We start from the raw sequence: 24,752 nt of genomic DNA, 5'->3' as shown, positions 1-24,752 counted from the left end.
TATTTATAATTATAGCTACTAAAATCTGTCAGGTAAATATAAACTAAAATTTTTTCTCAGAATTTTATCTATCTCTATTTTTACTAATAAACCATAAATATATTTTTATAATTATTTATCATTCTTGATAATAAATAAATGTGTCAACAATAAACTAACAAATCAAAGATAATTAAAATTGAAAAATTAAAAAGAAAATAAATTTATCTTTTATACAAATATAAACTAAATAGATAAAAAAAGTTGAATAAAAAAAGTCTCTATTTTATTTATATGATGTTCAATAAAATTAAAATATAATTTTGATCTTTATATTTATTATAAATTATTATAATTCACTTAAAATAATTTAATTCAATTATTTTGTTTTAACCTAAGTTCGTAGAAGTTAAACAAATAAAATAATGCATTATTTGTTATCAAAAGTATCAAGATAATATCAAATGACAAACTGACAAGCAATCATCAATAGTTGCTAGATGAAATTGTCACATAACCTATTGGTTCAAGCACCAGTATAGCCAACAGCCAACACGGACATAGAGATAAGTAAGTATGCAAATTTAAGAGTACATTTATCTTTTATCCACGCCCATGTATTTTCTAGAATACTTCCGGATGCATTGTCAAGCGAAACGAAAGTACCATCTACCATAATTTCCTATTCTCGTCTTTATCTATTTTTTTTTTTATTTATTTTGTACCCTTTTTAGTTGGTTGGTCGGTGATATTGGGTCGCCACGGCGCCACCCCAATGCCGGCCACCTCTCTTGTCCGATATACTCGTGAGATTTACGAGCAAACTAGCCTGGGTCCCCAGGGCTAATAGACCAGCAAGTTACGGGCAAATTCAATTTAATTTTCCAAATAAACAACCATACCACATACCAGTTTTAATATAAAATCGTCTGTCATATACATATAAATTATTTCCTACACAAATTCAATATTTTCTATACAAAGAAATAATTTTCATTTTTTTTAATTTAGTCAATTTGTTTTAGTTAAATATACACGTAGTATTTTTATAAATAAAATGTAAAATTTATATCTTGATTTAATACAAAACAAAATGTAAATTTTTATTTTACACAAATAAAGTTTATTAATATTGTAATTTTTTTTTTTTGTGTATTTTGTATTTGTAATTAAATTTTATCCATTGTTTATTATTTTTTAAAAAAGTTATTATTATGATATTTAACATTTTTTATTCGTCATTGTTTGCTTGATAAATAATTTTTTTTTAATTTAAATTTTTTAACATTCAATAAATTTCAAGTTTAAATATATTTTTTTTTTCGAAAAATAAACAATTCAAAAAATTATTCTAAAGCTAATATTAACAAATTTATATATTTGTTTTTAAATACTTTTAAATTTAATTTATATATTAATATTATTATTATTATTTTTATTTATTTTTTAAAAAAGGTTATAGATATATGAATAGAAAAAGATAAACCGATTGCTTATAAATTTTTCGATTTTTCCTGCATCTGACATTGCTATGACTCCATCCGAAATTTCCATTGGAGCTTATGAAGATATATTCATAAGCCCGATGATATATTTTCAATATGTAAAAATATAATCTGCAGTATATTGAGAACAATGCCATGCATGTTTAGAATAACGAATATATTTTTTTATCTAGATCAATTGAGATGTCAGTTCAATATGAAAAAAGTCGTTCAATTGAATTAACATTATTATATTTTTACTATTTCAATCACTTAGTATTATTAAAATACTTTCCATCAGAGTAAAAAATTTTATAACAATGTCCTTCATGAATCAATATAAAGTCATTCAGTCAGCAAAAAAGATAAAATATATAATTCTTTTCTTTATTTTCTTGATTTAACCACTGGTGAAAACATACATGTATACAAATATCAAACGAAAATAAGTTAATATAAGAAACTGTATAAAAAATGACTGGTATTTTTCTGATCAGATACAAGATGAAATCTCTTTTTGTGAGTTTCATTGAAAACAACAAAGCTTTCTTTGCTGGAAGCTCTCTTTTTTTTTCCCCTTACTTTGCAATTCTTTTATTTATTTTTTTTTTTTCTGTTGTGTTACCAATGAGAACACAGTTTCTTTTAGTCAATAGGATAAGAATTGTTGAACTATTTTTTATCTTTAATTTAACAATGATTGATTTTAATTACATTTAAATTTCCATGATAAATTCAAAAAGAAAAACAGATGGATTATTAACAAAAAAATATCTAATCTGATGGTGAAATGGGAAAGTGTCAGGTGAACTATTGTTGTCAATGAATATATTGTCATTGTGATAATTTAAAATATATATACATCCATTATGTAGATTAATTAATCGATAGTATTACATGTGACTGTTTACAAAATTTAATATATACACACACCTATGGGACCAATGAAATTATTTAATTTTAAATTGCATCCATTCCAATCACTCTTGATTCTATACTTGTTTGTTGTTTCGACAAAATACACAATTAAATATAGACTTTGCATATATTTTCATATAAAATTGATTTTATATGCGCATTATAAATGTTACTGCCAGTGTTAATTATGATTATAAATATTTATTAACTTTTTATCATCAAAAAAATAATAATTATTAATTAACTCGATATTTATTTTATCAAAAATTAATTCATAATGATCATTGTTATTTACCAAAATTTATTGACTTATATTGATTAATTTCAGTAATATTTTGTTTATTTATTTTGGCAAATACATTTAAATTTTATTATGCAATCAATTTTTTAGAAAAATATTTGACAAAACATTAATTTTAAATGTTATTGAAGCAAAGAATAGAAATGCAATTATTTTATGATAAATAAGGGTGTTTTTAATTTTCTTTGGAGAATTTAAAAATGAAAGATGTGTGAAAAAATTAATGGTGACTTAAATTAAATGAGAAATATTTTTTAAATAATTTTTCAAAAATGTTTTTATCATGTGTCAATCATTTTACATCATTCGCTGATAATCCTTCAAGATCCAATCTATTGATAAATATGATTATAGATATATAGCATAAAAGCAGGTAAGATATTGGATTAATACTCGATACGGTATCTTGCAATATGACATTTTCGCCTTACTATATTTATATATATTTAGTTTTTTTACTTTTCAATTTTTCAACGAATAAGTTTGAAGAAAGACAAGCACATGATGGAAGATGGATGATATCAATTCTTGAGGCGCCGGATAAATAGAAGAGGATCTATGAAGATTAGTCGTAGAAATAACGTGAAGCCTGTCGTTTCAAGATTTATCATCTCCGAGTTTTCAGAAAAAAAATAAATATATATATATTGGTAATATATTTTTTTTTCCAAGGTATCTTTATCGGATCATTATACACCTACAAGAGTTGACTTTTATAAAAAGGTATCTCATTAAAAAAAATTTTAAAATAATATTTCACTATTAAAAATTGAATTTATATATAAAAAAATGACATATATATTTCAAGTTCAATATAATATTATAATAAAACACTTTTCAACCACTAATAGAGTTCAATTTTCAAGTGAATGGTTATACACCAGAAAAGCTCAAAAAAAAAAGAAAGAAGAAGAAGAAGAAAAACTTAATCAGTTGAGATAAAATACTAAGAATTGAAATGTTGAGTGAAGCAATCATGGAGTATCTAAAAATTTGAATAATGCAAAAATCAATTGCTCTTCTTTGTGTATGTACACAAAGTGAGTTGTCTTTTATTCTTTTCTAATGAAAAAAAAAAAAAAAAGAAAATTATTCAGAGCACATACTGACTGGTATACACAAAATTAATTAACATTAAAATTATAAAAAAATATGTACAGTAATATACACTTAAATTACATAATTAATTGAATTTTTTTAATGAAGAAATTATTGATTTTATTGACAGACAAGTGGTGGAAATTTTGATATGTATATTGGCTTGTTATCCCTATCAGATATGTGGTAGTAAAATTAACTTGAAATAATATACCAAGCATGAAATTGCTGATGATAAATTCAATGATTATTCTGGCAATGTGAATTTAAGTATTTTGAGTATTTTTCATAACAAAAATATTACGAGAGCTATATCAAAACTTCATTGTTGATGTGAAAAAAAATAATAATCAATTTTTATTTTACAAGTATAAAACATAACAGAGCATAGCTTTGCATAAAAATCAACGTGCTTTTATCAGACCGGGTCAGCAATTTTAAAGCTTTTGTTTTTTTTTTATTTTTATTTTCATGCCACCACCCTACGATTAATTGGAGACTCATCAACGAGCTGAACATCAACCACATTGCAAAAAGGTCGCTAAATGTCAAAACAAAGTTTTGGAAAAACTCTCTCAGGGATTATAATTATTCCAAATTTAGCTACCAACAAAAATAGTTGAAAAAAAAAAATAAATATACATAAAAATAAAAGGAAATTGATTTTGAATGAACTCATTGTTGTTTGTAATTTGTTTTTTTTTTTTTCCACTAATAATTGAAGAAGAATTTGGTGTTGTTTATTATTATTATTTTTATTTTATTTTTGTAAAAAGCATATGCCGTATAATCGATGAACTATATGTATATGCACATGAGTATTTCCGTTTAAGTCCATCGAATGTGTCGTTTGAACGCGTTTCATTTGTACCTCACGCTGTTGTTCATTTATTTATTTATTTTTTATTCATCACAGTGTGTAGTGCGACATAATATCGACAAAATACAGTGACAAGAGAAACAGAGAAAGAGTAGTTGATGAGGGCTAACAGTGTCTGTCACAGTGTCATGAGAACAAGAGAGGTCAAATACCCAGTGCCAATCAAAAACCATCTGAAATTGTTGGACTGACTATATACAGTTTTTTTTTTTTTTTTTTTCTGAATGTATTTAACCAATTTCCGGTACATCGTTCAAACTAATTTGGCAATAAAATAAACAGCCAATCGGAAATTTGATCTATTAGCTCAATAAATTACAAAAAAATATATATTTATTAATTTTTTTTTATTTTGTTTTTAAATTTTATTTATTAAAAGTATAAATAATATATTCATGAAAATTATTGGTTGTTTAAAATATAGCTTTAAAAATTGAGTGTTAAATTTTTGAATATAATATAGTGATGTTTTGTATTATTGAGGTCAAATAATATGGCAAACGTCTCTATGAAATTGATGTAGATATTTTTAGGTCAGAGTTATACAAGTAGCGTGCAAACATTTTGCAATTACCTGGTTTTCTAATTTAGTTTATATACTCGTAATTTCCAATCTTACGATAAAATCATGAAAATTCGTGGTTAAGGGCCGAGGTTAACTGAACGATGAACAAAAAGTTGGACTAGTTTCATAGCTGACGGTCATTTGTGTATGAAAATATATCTAATATAAATATATCGTTAAATTTTAGTCAAGAAATATTATTACAAGAATTAAATATTTATTTTAAATGGAAAATTTAGTCATATAATTTCGTGTCTGACATTGCTTGACTTGTACTACTGAAATATTTAATTTCATGTTGAAAATTTTAAATAAACTATTGAGTTTGAGAGAAAAAAAAAGCTGGGTCTGACACTGCTTGACTTGTACTACTGAAATTTTCAAATCTAGATTTTAAATTACCAAAATTAATTTATTAAAACATTGAGTTAATTATTTTTGTTCCTTAATATTTTTTTATTGATTTTAATTTAGCTTGTTTGCTTATAGACTCGAGCTACTAAATTAATTTCCCTGTAAATATTTAATATGATAAAAAAAAAAAATTGATGATTTAAATTTATCAAACAGGATGTATTGTCAAACTGATAAGTTGATAAATTATTTTATGTATTATTATAACTCGAGTTTTCTGATAAAACATGTATATAGAATTCAAGTATAGAAAGTCAGAGAATGGTTTTTGGTGTGTGTCTACAGTATGTTGTTGGAATCATGGCTTTACAGCTTAATGCATCTGATACAGTAGAACAAACGGAATACTAACAGCATCCAGCTTGTAAGTGACTTCCTGCACATAATGTCATTGGACACAAACTCTGTCCTTCACTTCCGTTTATACCACACAGTATGTGTACCTCGCGACATTTAAACTTTCAAACATTTACCACTTTAATCCAGCTATAATGAACACTACGTTAAAATAAAATTTTCTTGTTTCAATTTAACAGTGATAAATTTTTCAACTGATAAGCACAATAAATAATTTATATTGCTAAAATAAAATCATATTTATGTGCAACATATAAATACCAAATTTAAATTTAATTTAAAAAAAAAAAAGCCCAACTTTAGTCATTATTATAAATGATTTTTGTTAATTTAATTTTATTTATGCTATTTAAAATAAAAAAAAAAAAAAAGTGATTTACTTTGACAATTAAAAAACATTAACTTGAATATTTTTTACTGACTAATTAGTATAATTTTAAGCTACTGATTGATTATTAATTAGTATTCACATACTAATTAATATATAAAATGGAAATGTATTAATGTTTATTTATACATTTGCAGCATATTTGAATGAAATAATTTTCAAAAACTATAAAATCAACTAGCAATAACCATTTAAAAAATAAATAAAACAACAGTGTAATTGTTGAATAGATAAACGAGCATTGTGGTTTTGGTTAAATTGTATTATAAAATAATTTTCAAAAACAAAATGGCTAAATACAAAATTAACAAAGAGCTATATATATGAATGATTAAAATATTAGTGGGGAGAGAGAATAGTGGACATATTGCTCTCTTTTATTCAGAGTACCTTATATGTGAATAATGTATATAGATGAGTGCGTCCATCTCTCAATTGGTATATAGTTATTGTTATATGTATGTATAGATATTGCATGCAGAGGTCTCACTGAGGTCGAGGCACATTATGCAGTTGGCCGCTTAATTTAACCTCTGTGTCGCTGAACTAAACCGAAAGTTCGAGATGCATTTGGCCATCAGCCAAAAATGAAATAAATGGATAGTAAAAAATTTGGTTAAATTGATGATTAGACGATTAATGCAGCCACTTTTAGAATTATAATTTTAATATCATCGTAAATTGAAATCATTTGGAAAAACTTTATTTATATATACAGTAGTTTTTTTTTTTTTTTAAATTTTGTTTTAAAGTTAAAATTGAATTTATTTAAATAACTTTTATATATTTATAAATTGATATATATATACATTTTTTAAATAATTTTTTTAATGATTAGTCAAATAAATATTTTTAAAATGTCAAAAAAATTTAGCTGAAAATGTCAATGTCTTTAAAAAAATTCACTACGTGTTCACAAATATAATTAAATATTTAAAAAAATATTTTTTAAATCTCTATCTATTTTTTGAATATTAAAAATTTTCTAATCAACATAAAACAAATAATAAAAAATTTTTAAATTGTTAATTTTATTGTCTATAAAATTTGGAAAAAATTAAATATCTAATTTAAATTTCTAACTAAAAAAATCAATCGAATAAAAAAAAAGAAAAGTCGAGAACAGCTGATGGATTTATAAAAACCAATTGAGATGATAAAAAAAATATTTATACAAATTTGAATATTAAATTAAAGTGTATGAAAAAATATTAGATTGTTTATCCGGATGAATAATAATAATAGTAATAATATTAATAATAATGGAGATATATACGGTCCACTTGAGTATTCTCAGCTAATCGTGGGAATAAATTCATGTGCTTTGCATGCACAAAGTAACAGTGAGCGTGAGGTCTAGATATATATTCAGATAGATGTTGTTTTTGCTTGTGGGCATGGCTTACGTGATGTCATTTGAAGCACCTGTCAGCTATGTATATCCTATCGTCATACAGCAGTCGATTGCTAATCGACTTAATACAACCAAATTCATATATAATATTTTTTTAATAATTTTCATTTCACATTTCACTTTGATTTTAAACTATCATTATTGATATTATGTCACTCATGTAGACATCATAACAGTAATATCTCTTTCAAGTATACTATATAAATTTTTATCATTCTATTTTTTTTATTTCTTTAAATCTTTTATGAACAAGAGAAGAAGAAAAATATTGCTACTTTTATATCTCATATACTCAAGAATTTTTTAGCATTAGTATTATTTGAAAAAATAATTAACAAAGCTTTTTTTTTCATTTTTTTATATTAATTTTTAATTATAAAATGTTGCAGATAAAATTTTATAAACCAAAGTATTGTGGTAATAGTGGAATTTAATTTAATTTCAATGAGATTTAAACAGTGTGTACACAAGTTTATTGCGTACGTGAAAACAATTGTAAGGATGAAAGTCTCGTAATACAAAATATTATAATATTCGTCGTATTACAATTGAAATTATTCAAGTGCTATTTTCAAAATTATTTTTGTAATGAACAATAAAAATATTCAAAAGTTTTGCACGTGATTGTAAGCTTGATATAATTAATATTCAAAAAATGTTTATATCAATTTTTAAAAGTAATTTTTTTATTTTAATATGTAAAGAAAAAATATAGAATTCATCATTTGGGAATTTCGTGTATTTTATTTAATTTTATTTTTTGAAATTCATAAATTATTCATTTTAATATTTGCATAGTCATGTCAATAAAATATGATTGTTGGGTTCACATTAACAATGTAGATAAATAAAAATAAAATAAAATAAAATGACTGTTTATTTAAATAGCCTCTAAATGTCGATATATATCCCTTATTTATTGTTTTTTGATATGCCTTTTTATTTTATTTATTTATAATCTAAAACGATATCTTTGAGTGTAATCTGGTGACTGAATTACAGGTACAAAACACGGAGGCACTGAGGAATATCAACAACTTGCCTCGTTCAAATCCAATTCACAATTAAGATTTGAGTTCGAGATTGTTTTAATCTCGATTTGTGTTGAATCGATTTTGGTAGAAAAATAGCTAAAATAATTCAGATACATTTTCAAAGATAAATTTATCAAATATATACATTTATTTTTTATTAGTAGTAAAATTAATTGATCAGTATATAGATTAAAAAAAAAAGTTACGATATAAATTACGATTTGATAAAATTATTTTAAATTCTGTAGCACAATTGTTTACTCAATCTATCAGCCATTTAATTAATTCAATAAAAATAATAGTTTATTGATATTGATAGACAAATTTATAGTATTTTTGAAAAAGCTTTATCAATTTATTATGCAATAAATAAAATTATTATTATTATTAATTTAATGTGTAAATTTACTATTATTAAATTTATTATTTTTTGTAAATATTTATTTAAATTAATAAATTTCGTTATGTGATTAAATATTCTGGACACGATATACTAAATTAAAATATGTTTGTGGAAAATATTACAAAAAATAAATTCAAAATGTTTCTCCAGTATTTGAGGCAACTACATTCTGGCATAGAACCATTGAGATTATTTCAATTTTTCTATCCTAGATGGTAATCAACTTCAAATACTGGAGATTTAACGAGTTATTTATCTTTATGTGGAAGTATATTAAGTAAAATCGATAATTAAACGAACAGAAAATATATGGCTATATTATTGTCGGGTTTGAACTGAGATTTGTTATATCCATCAATGCGTGTTTACCCACTCGACCACAAGCTGTCTCGATGACAGCAGGCACTCACTAAATCATTATAACTAAATATTTTGTTTTTTTAATAATAAACCTAATAAAAATTACTTATTCCATTTTATTGTCAATTTAATATTTAATATAATTTTATAATAACTAATAAATTTCAATTAAAAAAAAAAACCCTAATATTTTTTATACGAGATGTTTATTTATGGTAAAAAAATGTGTGTTCAAGATATTCTCTCCTTGATCATGACACCATGAATGGATTTAATGTTATTACGCATGCAAGTAAATATATAATTATTTTTATTCGTTCCGTATGATGTAAAATATGATTCAGGTAATAAACTGTTAATTTTTGAAAGCTCAAGTAATTCAAAATATAAATATAGATATACATAATTACAATTAATATAGATATATCTATGATACAAAGCACACTATAACTGATATATATGCAAACAGGAATAAAGCTATGTTCGTTGAAGCATAGGTGGACGACAATCGACGAAGCGTTAGTTTGGCTCATCTTTATCAAGCGTAACATTTCGCGCGCGAGCTATTGCTAATTCCATTCGTGCTCATATCGACCCAATACATTTGGTTACGTGACCCGGAAAATATTTGTAGCCAGTATACCTATATATTTATTCCGATGAACTTCACGAATGAAGCATGAAATAATTGGTCACGATAATATTGTATATATATAAACAACCTCTATTTTTACTTAGATTTAAAAAATAATATATAAAAAAGTTGAAAAACAAAAGTTTAATTTATTTCTTCAGTTGAGCTTTTTTTTATTATGACTTTTACGGTTTAGTTTATTTTTTTTATATCGGTTTTTAGATTTGGAAAAATATTTGAGACACGTAGAAATGAATAATGAGCTTGTGAAAATGTCCAATGGTACAAAATTTAATTTATTGACTTAATTAATATAAGAAGTTGTTACGCAAACTGTTATAAATTTTCTGCTGTTATAACTGCGAGATAATAAAGTTGTGTAATTTATTTTAAAAATTATTTTTATGCAGATGGAATTGCGGTTATATTTAATCAATAAATTGATGTACTTTGTGAATTGAAAAATAATCAATATTTCGACTTATTTTAATATGATTTTTAATATTTTTTAAGCTTATAATTGAGTCCAATGATTTTAAGAATATTTTTATCATTTAATTTATAAGAGAAAGTTGCTTATCATAAAAAATTATCTAATGAAATATTTTCCTTTTAATATACTGTAAATTAATGAACATATTTCTTTTTTTTTTTTTTTTCAATATTGAACCTTTCATAATTCACGACTTTTTCTTTTACTTTTCTTCAACTTTTTAAATATAAAAGTTTGACTGTAAATTTTTTTTTAAATTATATATTTAATTATTTTAAATAAATTTTTGTATTTTTTAGTCATGGATTTATTAATATTCCAATATTGGAAAAAAAATAAAAAGAAATAAAATTTATCAAGTCAAACTACTTAAGTTAATGAAAAAATATTGTTGAATTTATAAAAATAATTTTAAATTTAACTTTTTAAAACTCGATAACTTATTTATTGTTTTTTATGATCTTTTGATTAAATTTTAAATCTGTGAATATAATTATTCTATCTATTCTTAATCAATTAGCCATTTAATCCATTCAATGAAAAAAATAATCTATTGATATTGATGGACAAATTTATAGTGTTTAAAAAAAAAGTTTTATCAAGTTATGATGCAATAAATAAAGGTATTGTTGTTATTATTATTAATTTTACCTGTAAATTTATTATTATTGAATATATTTTTTGTAAATATTTATTTAAATTAATGAATTTCGTTGTGTGATTAAATATTGTGGACAAGATATACTAAATCAAAATATGTTTGTTAAAAATATAACAAAAAATAAAGTCAAAATGTTTCTCCAGTGTTTGAGGCAAATACATTCTGGCATAGAACCATTGAGATTATTTCAATTTTTCTATCCTAGAAGGTCCTCAAATACTAGAGAGGTTCGAATAACTGATTGTCACATTGAACTGGGCCTGATTATAGTCTGAAAATACAATCGATATGATTCTTGTAGGGTTCGAACCCAGGCTAAAAAAACCAAGTATTGCATGCTTACCCACTTGACTACAAGCTGTCTTGATAACAACAGACACTAAAATTATATCAACATTTTCAATAACGCCAACTATGACATCCATTTAAAAAAAAACTTATGATCTTTTGATTTAATTTTAAATCTTTGAATATAATTACTTTTAATATTTTAAATTATTTTAATTATAAAAAATTAATGTAAAATTATTTGATAAACAAATAATTGCAGTAGAAATATAATTGGAATTCAGTTGGAGTTTCAGCCACTAAATACGTTTGTGAATACCTGTGATTCTGTTTTTTTTTTTCCTATTTTCATTACACATGCCAACACCAGTGTGGTGTCGTTCCTAATTATCATCAGTGTCACGTACGACTGGCGATATTTCGCGTGATTATAACCAGAGTGAATAAATTTAATCGATGAGATTTCGCGCTTCAACTACCAAAATTACTGACTCATTATTTTTTTGATAATTTAAACTGGACAAAATTACGTATGTTTGTGTTGTCATATTGTTCACACTATTTATTATCAATGTGATAATAATTATTTTCATCGATTCATTTAATCATTTGTTTAATCAACCAAATGCGACATAATAATTTTCTCATGAAAAACCCAAAGTGGAAGTCTATTAAATAATATTAAATTGTCGTCATTATTAATAATTATCACTCTGTATTATCGAATTATTATTATTTATTCAAAAGTCTATTTTAAAAATCTAAAAAAATAATATTAAAATGATTTTTTTTTATTGCTAAATTCTTGTGGTATTGTATTTAAAAAAATACTGACAATGCAGCGAAAAAAGTTTGGATTAAAAAAATTAAAAAAACAAAATGTTATTACGATTTAAAGAAAACTCTTTTTCAAACTCATTTTAATGACGGAAAGTTGGTCAAAGACGCGATATCTTGGTAAAATTTTTACAAAGTAAAATCACCCTATTGCACTTTATTTTATTTATATTTTTTTTCTTTGAGAAATTTTAACTATGGCCCAAGGCGTAGGTCAATTACTCTTGACTAACGCAAACGAGTTTTTTTCATTTTATTTTATTTCTCTGTGCATGCAGCACATTGTCGCAAAATGAAAAAAAAAAAAATTATAATAATAAAACACTGAGGACGAAAGAAAAAAAAATGTAAAAAAAAAATCAACTTGATAATCTTTATTCGAGTAATGTAAAAGAGAAAAAAGAAAATAGTGGATAATAATTATAACCATGGCCATGGTTTTATTTAATATTTTTTTTCTTTTTTTATTTAATTTTTTACCTTGTAAATATATAGAAAGAAAAATATAGGCAACTTCATTGCAGTTTTGTTCGCGCTCAATTGTGGAAAAAGCATATATCGGTGTGGTCTCACTCAGTGCTTGGCACGAAACTTTTTCACTGCTTGCGGAAAAAAAGAAATAATAATAATAAAAAAATATAAATATATATATTCTGTAAAGTATAAAAAAGTTTGTCAGGATACCATTAGCCTCACCCGATATTTTTACGTCAGCCACACTTTTCATTTCCACTCAACACGCTCTGCTTATTCGCTTTTCATGATTCCAACGATTTTCAAAAATGACAATTTTCGTTCACACAGAAAGGCGCATATTATTACCATTTATATCTTATTTTTTTTTTTTGTTCAGCTTGTATTTTTTATTATTCTGTATATCGCCACTTAAGAAATGAAAAAAAAAAAATATCTACTTTGCTGTAGCAGACTGAATAAAAGTCAGATTTCAATGAAAACTTGGCTGACTATGCGCTGACATCTTTCACTTGCACGCATAAGTGAATTTTTACAAGTTAATATTTTCATGGCAATTTATTAACGAGATATAAATCAATATTAAAAACAACAAAATTCAGATTATTATTTTGAAAAAGAAAAGGAGAATACAAGAGTGAAAAAGAATATGCAAATGCAATTGCCACAAGAGTGAAAAATATAAGAAAATAAAATTTAAAAAAAATCAAAAGAGAAAATTGGAATATATTTGCTCTTGACACAAAGAATATAGATGACATAAAAGCGTGAGACTCTTGGACGCCACTAAGCAATTTTCCGATAGGATCAGCCAAGACGTTCACTCTGATTTAAAAATAAAAAAAATATATGTATATAAACATTGCGTGTATGTCAAATATATATGTATACACGTCGCCAGTTTTTTCTAAGCTTATTCAAGCGCCAAAAAATATACAACAAACGATGTCATTCATTTTTTTTTTTTTGCTTTTTCTTTTTCATTTTCATTTTATTATATCCAACATAAGCCAAAATAAAAAAGTCTATATTTAAAATGAAAAAAGTTGTGCTTTTATATTCGAAAATAAATAATAATATAATTAATTTAATTAATATGCAAAATAATTAACTATTTTAAATTTAAAAACAATATCCGACAAAGAGAATAAATTTGATTCAAATAAAACTTATTTGAATGAAAATAAATTTTCTATTTGTATAAATATTCCAAAATAAAAAAAATACATTATAATAATTAATTTGAATAGTTTTAATGATAAAATAAAAATTCATTTGTATTTCAAACAAATAAAAATTATATTTTGAATAAACAAACTATTTATTTGTTATTTGTTTTTAAACAGAATGAAAATTTATTTTTTTTTTTTTTATATAAATATGAGATAAATCAATTGAATTAATTAATAATAATTAATTTATTTGTGTCAAATAAATTTCATTCATATGAAATCTTTTTGTAAAATTTAAATCAATTTACTTGTATATAACACAAATTTTTTCGTTGTTTTATTTGTTCATTTAAATTTATTCACAGATTATTATTTGTTAATATGATTAAATATATTTTTTAATTTTCATATGCAGATTGACAATACGCATAAAGTTTATTTTTGAATTAAATTCAATTTGACGTGTTTCATATAGTCATTCGTGCTGTTAACGAGTTTCTATGTTGTATACGTGAGTCGGTTGAAATGTCGCTAATGTGACTTGCGTGATCGCTAGGTAACAAGTGTACCGTCATAATACTGACTAAACTAGTCATCCTTCTATGCAATATATTCTATATTTATATGTCTTTGACATATTCCAATTAACTCGACATTTTTAATTAATATTTAAATATATTATTATTATTTTTCATTTAATAATCATTCATTGAATTTTAATATTTATATTTTATTTTTCAAATAAAAGTTTTATAATATTATTTATGAATTTGTATCTCGAATGAGTTGAAATATACTTGAATTATATTTTCGTTAATGAAATAAATTTATCTAAAATATATTTTTAAAAATATTTAAGACAAAAATTATTACAAATTACATTTAAATTTTGGCAAACGAGTTTTAAATATTTTTATTTTGTCTTTGGTCGTCTCTAATTTCTAAATGTAATTAAAATCTATCTTCAATATTATCTAAATATTTTTTAAGTATAATTTAAATATATATCAATGATTACAGTTACAGAAAATTATATATATCAGTATAAATAAAATTGCTAGGTGTATATAATTAGAAATATATAGCTAGCTAAAATCGTAGCAATGAACACTTGAAAAAAGGATCACGTACATTTTTCCACGTTTCTCTTTTTAAACCAATTTGTCGTTACGTTATTTTTCCATTTTATTTTTATGTTTATTTTTCTAATTTTTTTATCCATCATTTCATTTAACCACAGTGTGTTTTTTTTTAACGAATTATTCGCTTACTTGAAACTATTTTTTATGATTTAAAAAAAATTATTTTGCCTTGAAAATTATAATGAAATCGAACGTTAAAGTTAAAAAAATGATATCAACTCAGATGATATAATTGTGTGTTAAGCTTTCATTTGATTTAACCAATTTACGCTTGTCCCACGTCTCTCCACAAGCAATTTCATTTTCTATGTTAATTGGAGAGGAGATTCTATGACCAACTAGCTATCTACCACTACGAAATTATTTTACAAAATAAATTAAATGCAATGTTGTTTTAATTTTCGTTTTACACTCAATCTTCATTTTATAAATTTTTTATTATTCAAATTTTATTTCTTATATAATCTAATTTTAAATTATATCGAAATGTCATGTATAAATTTCATATACAATATAAAAATAAAATTGAGAAAACGAATTAACAATTAAAAATGAAAATAAGGAATAATATTTAACGTAAAAAAATTTTAAAAAAATCGTTAATTGTAATGTAAACTAGTTTGTAAAACGTCGCGAAATGAGGCCAATGAAAAAGAGAATAATAATAATAATTTTCGTTTAATTTTATATGTCGATTTTGTGTAATTTAATGAAGCAAAATTGAATAATCTATTCAAAATTTAATATCAATTAGGTTACAATTAAATCACTCGAGTTAATCCTTTTCATCAAATTCAATCAAATATTTTCATGTTTAATTGAAAATAGCACATGTCATGAATTTTTTTAAATATTTAAATTAAGAATGAATTTGTTGAATGGATGAGCTTTCTAAAAATTCAGTCATACACTTTTGAGTTATAAAAATAATGTATGTCTTGAAAAATCATCTACAATAAAGTTTTTCTTTCTCTTTGCATTAGAGTAATATAATACATCAAGTTAAAAACAAATAAAAAGTTGAAAGAGCGCAATGTCCAATGTGAAAAATGTAAAATAAAAAATAAAAAATAGCATACGCTTCATGGACGTTAAGTTTGAAAGACTGCATGTACGAAGAGCCACGTTAACTTTTATCGACACTCCGTGGCAGCCGGGACATATCAGGTTAGAGGTTAAATTTCCGAGTGGGCAAAATGTGAATGATGTAGTCTCGTGAAACTGGTTTAACTCGTTGATGGAATTTTAATGTTATGAAGTAGTAAGATGAAAAGTCTGTTTGTTTGATTTCCGATATTTCAAATTTATCAAAAAGTTGTCCATCAATTGAGAATGCCAATTCAAGACAACCTTTTTTCTGAAAGTTTTTTTATATTTAAATTCGGAACTTACGTAATTTTTATGGGTTACAGTATTTAAAAGTTACAATACATATTTCGAATTTTTTATAGAACTGGATGAGATGAATAAAGAATTTAAAGAAATTTTACCTAAATTTTATCTAAAATTTAATATATCGTAAAAAAATTTTTAAATTATAATCAAACAGATAAATATAAAATCAAAACGCTAACTATGACATTCACTTAAAAAAAATTTGTAGTTTTATATTCATCTAGTTGATTTTAGTATTTTGAATTTATTCAATTCTAGTACTTCTAATTCATTGTTTTTTCAAAATAAATTTTTTTTTTTTTATATTCCTTTGGCACAATTGTTTAGTCAATCTATCAGCTATTCAATTAATTAAATAAAATTAATAATAATCTATTGATATTGATAGACAAATTTATGGTATTCAAAAAAAAAGGCTTTATCAATTTATTATGCAATAAATAAAATTATAATTATTATTAATTTTATTTGTAAATTTATTAATATTAAATATATTTTCCGTAAATATTTATTCAAATTAATAAATTTCGTTATGTGATTAAATATTCTGGACACGATATACTAAATTAAAATATGTTTGTTGAAAATATTACAAAAAATAAAATCAAAATGTTTCTCCAGTATTTGAGGCAAATACATTCTGACATAGAACCATTGAAATTATTTCAATTTTTCTATCCTAGAATGTATTCATCTCAAATACTGGAGAGTTTCAAATCAAGGAAAGAAAACATTGATACGGAAAAGATAATGTCGGCGGGGTTGTGTGTAGGATTTGAACCCCCGAACATTACCCAAAAATTAACAATGGCGGATGCTTTGCCCACTCGACCACAACAGGCACTCACCAAAATTATATCAACAGCTTCACTAATTGCTATGACATCCACTTAGAAAAAAACTTGTAGTTTTATATTCAGCCATCTGATTTTAGTATTCAAATTTCGTTTTCGAATCATTTTTATATTATTTAATTCTAGTATTTATAATTCATTCATTTTCAAAATAAAATTGTTTTTTTTTTTTTTTTTTCATATTCTTGAATGAAAATGATAATAAAATATAATCATTCATTTTTTTTTTTTTAGTTTAATTTCAATTATCTAAATTGAATTCCATTCGATCAAATTAATTCAGTTGATTTCATCAATAAAAAGTAATTATATTAAAAATATAAATATTTCAAGCTGTCGATATCCTAAATAAATTCAATATCAACGTATAAAATCTATCATTAGATAATTAAAAAAATTTATTTCCCCCATTTCCTATATTATTCTTATTTTGCAATATTATTTAAACACACGAACAATGAAGGTAACTAAACTACATCCAAACGTATCTAATTGCAAATAACATTTACTATACGTAGAAATGAAATTATCCCATGAATTTATTATTCCATTGACACTGTACTCTGATACTTGGCATCAAATTCAAAAAAAATAAATAAATAAATAAACAAATATCAAATATTAACGAGTCAAAATAATATTTGAATTATTAATTAAATTTATTGTAGAAAACAAAAGAAATATTTCCAACTTTGTTTTTTTTTTTCTCGGTCGTTATTTGTTTTTTATTTATTTATTTTTTCATTTCAGTGCTTCGTAGTATATTTATAATATTATTTCATGTAATTCTTCAGCAAAATAGTACAATATACACAGCAATATAGCAGACAACATTGCAAAACTCATAGACGACTAAAAATATACTACAAAATAAGACTTAAAAGTGCCTCCGGGTACTTAACTCTATATCTCGTGTTATAAATGTTTCTCTTTATGCACTTTTACACAAAATTTCACATAATGAAAGCTACAACCTGAACTTTCAGGGCATATCTACGTTGTTGCAGATTATAATATGATAACTAAATGTCCACTGATGCTTGTGATTTTATTTGAAAAAAAAAATAAATAAAAAGGAAACCCAACTCGTTGCAAAATATAGTCAACAAAAGTGATGTATATCTACGTACCATTGAATAAAACAAATATTCATTTATTATTATCAACAGTATTATTGGTTTTATATTTTTTTGAAGAATAACAAAGACCGTATAAAAAAAACCACAAATAGCTTTTAAAAAAATAATACGATCATTTTATTTTAAAGTATTGTTTTTTTATTTCATTTATTAAAGTTATTAAAAAAAAATTTTATTGTCACGATATTTATTTTTATATGTATAGCATTATAAATATAATTGTACTCAAATATTTTTTTTATCAACATTAATGAATGTAATAAAAAAATAAAAATACTTTTAAATGTAGGATAATGTTTTTTTTAAAAAAAAGCTATTTGTAAATGTTTCTTTGCCATTTGAATAATAAATATGTAATTATATAAATAATTTTTTAATATATTTTATGATAATTTATAAATTATAATATTCAGCATTAGTATAATAGGACAATGAGTGATAAATCAGTGTCATTATATTATATAATATTAATATGTATATAATATATTATATTAATGTAATGTAGAATACAATTTCAAATATATTATATAATTATACCAATTGTTAATATTTTTAAAAAAATATTTTTTTAATGTCATATTTAATAATAATATTAAAATATATAAAAATAAATTTATTTTATCAATTATAATTTATTCAAATGATATATTGTTTTAATTTTTTAAAATTAACAAATATTAGATTACGTAATCCAGTATGTAAATATAATCTTCATGCAAACATATAAATTGTAGCTACAATAATTAATGAATAACTTGTTAATTATGCATGAAAATAACTTTTGATATATATAATGTTATGACAATAATTTAAATACATCTTGAATGAAAACGTATTAATTACTCAATAATTGATAATAGTAAATATTATTAAGTTATTTATATCTATTATAACATATAATTTAGTGTCATTAATTATTAACAAATTATCAGTTATGATAATGTATTAAATTATTCATAAATATTATAATTGAATATATATTTAAAATATGTCATGATTCACATGAAGGTATAATTATGAAAGTCAATTTAATGAGCAACGTTATATTATTCATGTTATAGAATATACAATTGTTAAAATGTTAATATAATATAAGTTTAACGAATATTCCATGCACATCTGTGATATTTAATTAAAAACCGACAATATGCAGTATCATCAGTTTTAAAACTCCATTTTCTCAAAACTTCAAGCCAATATTATATAAATTAAATACCAAGATATGAATCAGTCTGATATTAAATTTATATCATAAAAAATATTCAACAAGCTGTATATGGAATTATCATTTTTTTTTTTTTACATTTAAAATTGCTGATTAGAAAATTTTATTAGACTGTTCTACAAACTTCTACAACATATTTATTGATTTTTTTATTTTTGAAATAAATTTATATACATCAAAAAAAATAAATTTAATATTAAAAAAAATTTTTTTTACGTGCATGGAATATTGATATTCACCTAGTATGATTTTTACAAACGATGACATTTACATACGTATCCAACTAAAGTTACTTCGAAATATCGTTCATGCATGAATCATACTTATATGTGTCGATCTACTGGCTTCAAAAAAAAATTATATATATATGACAAAACGTGCATGTACAAAAAATAAAGTTGTATTTTTTTCATCTAAAAATGATGAAGTCAATGGCAGACATACGTCTCTAAATTTTTATAACCACATGCCAACTGCAGTCTACTCTGAACGTTACGAAAATATAAAAATTCAACATTATTACAACACCTTGTTGAAAAGAAATTTATTTATTTATTTTTTTTCTTTTAGCTTTTTCATAAAGTTGATGGAAACTAGTTTAGTTCAAATACGACTTATTTTAGAAGGCAAAAAAAAATATATACAAATAGAAATAATGATAATAATTTTTGACATTAAATTATCACTCATCAGCTATATTATTCGCCTAGTAAATTGGTGTATGAAAAAAAAAAATAAAATAAAAAAGGTATATGAGTAAAAACTTTCATCGCAAGTTTGAAAATTTTTAGTCTCGCTTCTGCTTGATACCGAATATAAATTGGATATTTCGTCGGTGTGTAATGAAAATGGTAAAAAATTTTTACTGGCAAACGATCACGAAAAATAGTGAACACATGTGTTGAATATGTGTGTGTATGGTTTTTTTTTTTTAGTGTATTTTTTCAGGGTGGTGAAACGAGTGACAGAAGGAGGTCATTGTTGTAGAGTGCGGGAGAAAACTAGTGTGAATATATGCACGCATCAGCCATTCACATTTGTGCAATCTCTGCGTTGAAAGATTTAGAGCGGGTGCTTGATTGGCTGACCCATTCTGGGGTTGCATCACTGAGTTTCTATTCAAACTGTATAGCTTTGTTTGGAAAATAAAATTCTTTATTTGTATGTCTATTATGGATATCAAAATGTTTTGTTTATTATCTAATCATGAGGATAATTATTTGAAATTAATTATCTATTTTTTTTGGGTATGTGTTGTAGTATTTAAAAGTTGAACGAATTTTTTACGAAAATTGGACCGATGAATATAGAATTTAAAGAAATTTTATTAGTTAATATTTTTAATGAAGATATGTTTGTTAAAAATATAACAAAAAATAAAATCAAAATGTTTCCAGTATTTGAGGCAAATACATTCTGGCATAGAACCATTGAGATTATTTCAATTTTTCTATCCTAGAAGGTATTCTTCTCAGATACGGGTAGAATTCACAAACGATAATTTTTGACCTTGATGATGTTTGATCATCATCAGATGATAAACGCCAAGCGGAAAAATAGATAGTTCTATGACAGGACTCGAACCCGCAATGTAAAAGAAGATGCATACACTATGTTTGCCCACTCGACCACAAGCTGTCTTGATGATAACAGACACTCACTAAAATTATATCAACAGTTTCAATAACGCTAACTATGACATCCACTTAAAAAAAAAACTTGTAATTTTACATTTATCCAGTTGATTTTTAGTATTTATGGTATTTTTCAAAATAAAATTGCTTTTTTAATATTCTTTGGGCGCAATTGTTTACTCAATCAATTAACCATTTAATTAATCAAATAAAAATAATTACTTAATGATACTGATAGACAAATTTATAGTATTTCGAAAAAAAGCTTTAGCAATTTATTACGCAATAAATAAAATTATAATTATTATTAATTTTATGTGTAGATTTATTATTATTGAATATATTTTTTCTGAATATTTATTTAAATTAATAAATTTCGTTGTATGAATAAATATTTTGGACACGTTATACTAAATTAAAATATGTTTGTTAAAAATATTACAAAAAATAAAATCTAAATTTTTTTCAGTATTTGAGGCAAATACATTCTGGCATAGAACCATTGAGGTTATTTCAATTTTTCTATCCTAGAAGGTATTCACTTCAAATACTGGAGAGTATTGATACGAATCAAACAATCAACGTGTTAGACTTTGTTCTTTTTACAGAGAGCAAATAAACAAACGACAGACACGGTCCTTGTCGGGTTTGAACCCAGGACATATGAAATCGCGGGTAAGTATGCTTGCCCACTCAACCACAAGCCGTCTTGATGATAACATGTACTCACTAAAATTATATCAACAGTTTCAATAACGCTAACTATGACATCCATTCAAAAAATAACTTGTAGTTTTATATTCATCTAGTTGATTTTAGTATTCAAAATCAATTTAATCTTTAAATAATTTATATCTCATTCATTTATTCATTTCGAAATTATTCCTAATACTCATTCGTTTAATTTTTCCATCTAAAATATTATTCCATCTCAGAATAAAATTTATTCACCTAAATATAATATTTATAAATGTTTTAAAATATACATACATATCCCGTAATGTTAATATTAAAATCGACCAAATGAATTGAATACTTAGTTTTAAATTCTAGAATATACTCAATAAATAAAATACTCAATATTTTTATCAGTATTGAAATATAATATTGATACGTGATACAAGTGTCAATGAGGGATGTCAATGAATGGTATATATTTGCTTCATGTTACATGTCATGACTCATGAGTTTTTATGATACTGATAAAACGAATAGCCAGCATGAATACAACATCACATTCACATATGCTGGGTAGATGCTTGGTTGATTCAAAAAAATAAAAAAAAAAAAATACCAAGAACATACTTCCTACGAATATTCGTTTTCTTAACTCGCGTGTTCAACAACTATTTTTCATGTTATTGTGCACAAATCAATGCATACTACTAGCATTCAAGTCGTACTTTTTTTTTTTTTATTTTTAAAAATTCTCTTTTATCTTTCCACTTATTTAATTTTTTTTTATTACTATAACTTACGAATTGCTGTGGTGGTTGTGGCACTTGAAAACTTACCTGAAACAGAAAAAAAAAATCACAATTGCATGAGGTTTATTAATTATAAATTATTATACAAAAAGTTTTGATTGTCTACATTCCATTATTGTGCTACTTTTAAAATTATCCAAAGTATTATTTTATTTTTGTTTTTAAACAATTAATTTACCTTTTATTTATAGTTTTTGTATGATTTTAAATTCAAGTTTTTTATTATTATTTTTTATCTTGATATAATTGATTTTATAAGACTAAAATGTTATAGAAAAAGTTTATTAAATTATATTAAATGTAAATATAAAAATCCTGAACATATTTTAATGTTAAAAATTATTTTTTTTCTTTTTAACAAAAGCCAAACATTTCTTTCGATGGCAAATCGTTGAAAAATGAAAATATTATAATTTTTTTTGTTAAATTATAAGTATATGTCAATCGAGCCTATGTAGTTGAAGAAAAAAAAATAATCCATGTGTATAAAATGCACGTATTCGATCTATATTAAAGTGTCGAACCACGTTTATCCAAGACAGTAGTAAAAGTTTGAGTCGTAAGAGCTGTTAGCTCTTGAATAAAATACAAGTTTAAACTTGAATAGATTCTAAATTCAGTGGATACAAAGTTCTAGGATATCTTTCAGTTTGACGAGTAACCATTCACCCACATTTAGATATCATAAATATTTTATATATTCAAAGATGATTATCCACATATAACCTCACACGTATTACCATCATTTAACCAGCAAATAAATTATTACAAAAACCATCTATTATAAAAGCGACAACTCTATTTTCAACGTTAGCTATTTTTATTTAATTTTTCCTGAGAAAACAAATTGGTAGATTTTTTTGGAAATTTATAGGACAATTAGAAATAGGCCTGTTAAATTATACAACAATTTTATACGTGACAATTTGTAAGTGAGTTCTTTATTCATGGCCACATGCCTTCCAAGCCAAGATATAGACAGGATGAGTCTCAAGAGTGCAATGAATTTAATTACTCGGAAGTTTAAGTAGGCGGAGAAAGCAGAAATTTACTAGCCTCATTCTAAATAACCATATTTGCTTTTTCAAGTAAACACGCGTTGCTGTTGACTCAATCCACCACCAACAGCATAAATACACAACAAAATCCCTATGCTCGACAAAATTTGAAATTATTTTTTTTATATACAATTAAAGCTATAAACAACACCCATCTTATTGTTCATTGACAAAATTCGACGACTCTTTATTTTTTCATTCACTACACAAACAGATATATCTATTATTTTTTATATATTTTTTTTTTCTGATTTAATCAGTTTGTAGGAAGCAATCAGTGTTTCCGTTGATGAACTAAAATTAATGCTACCTCATTCTGTGCTTCTTCAGCGATTCTATGTTCTTTTTCCTCTTTTTTTTTTTGGTGTGTGTAGCTGAGGACTATTACCAATCATTCTTAATTCTTTTCATCATGACATGACGTTCCTTTTTCATTTTTATCAATTTTTTTTTTCATATATTTTTTTATCTAGTTCTATTCAAAGATTCCACATCATGTACCGCTTTATATCCTGATTCCATAGACGAACTAATGCGCTTTACCAACCCTCTATTATACCAATTTTTAAAAATCTATTTTATGTTTCTATACGAAGATTTTATTATCCAATCCTTTTATAGCTCGATTCATAATTTATCAATTTTTTTTTTCTCTTCTTTATTT

General features: G+C 23.7%; 1 protein-coding gene across 4 annotated transcripts in view; it reads right to left on the bottom strand.

Annotated features, from left to right (window-relative positions):
- LOC122851273 overlaps window positions 1-24,752 on the bottom strand; it is a 162,260-nt gene that overhangs the window by 70,276 nt on the left and 67,232 nt on the right. The gene's annotated exons all lie outside the window — the stretch shown is intronic.

Source organism: Aphidius gifuensis, linkage group LG3 (assembly GCF_014905175.1).
Source record: "Aphidius gifuensis isolate YNYX2018 linkage group LG3, ASM1490517v1, whole genome shotgun sequence".
Classification (NCBI taxonomy): Eukaryota; Metazoa; Arthropoda; class Insecta; order Hymenoptera; family Braconidae; genus Aphidius; species Aphidius gifuensis.
The sequence above is the reverse complement of the archived record's forward strand: the minus strand, read 5'-3'. Positions and strand labels throughout refer to the sequence as shown.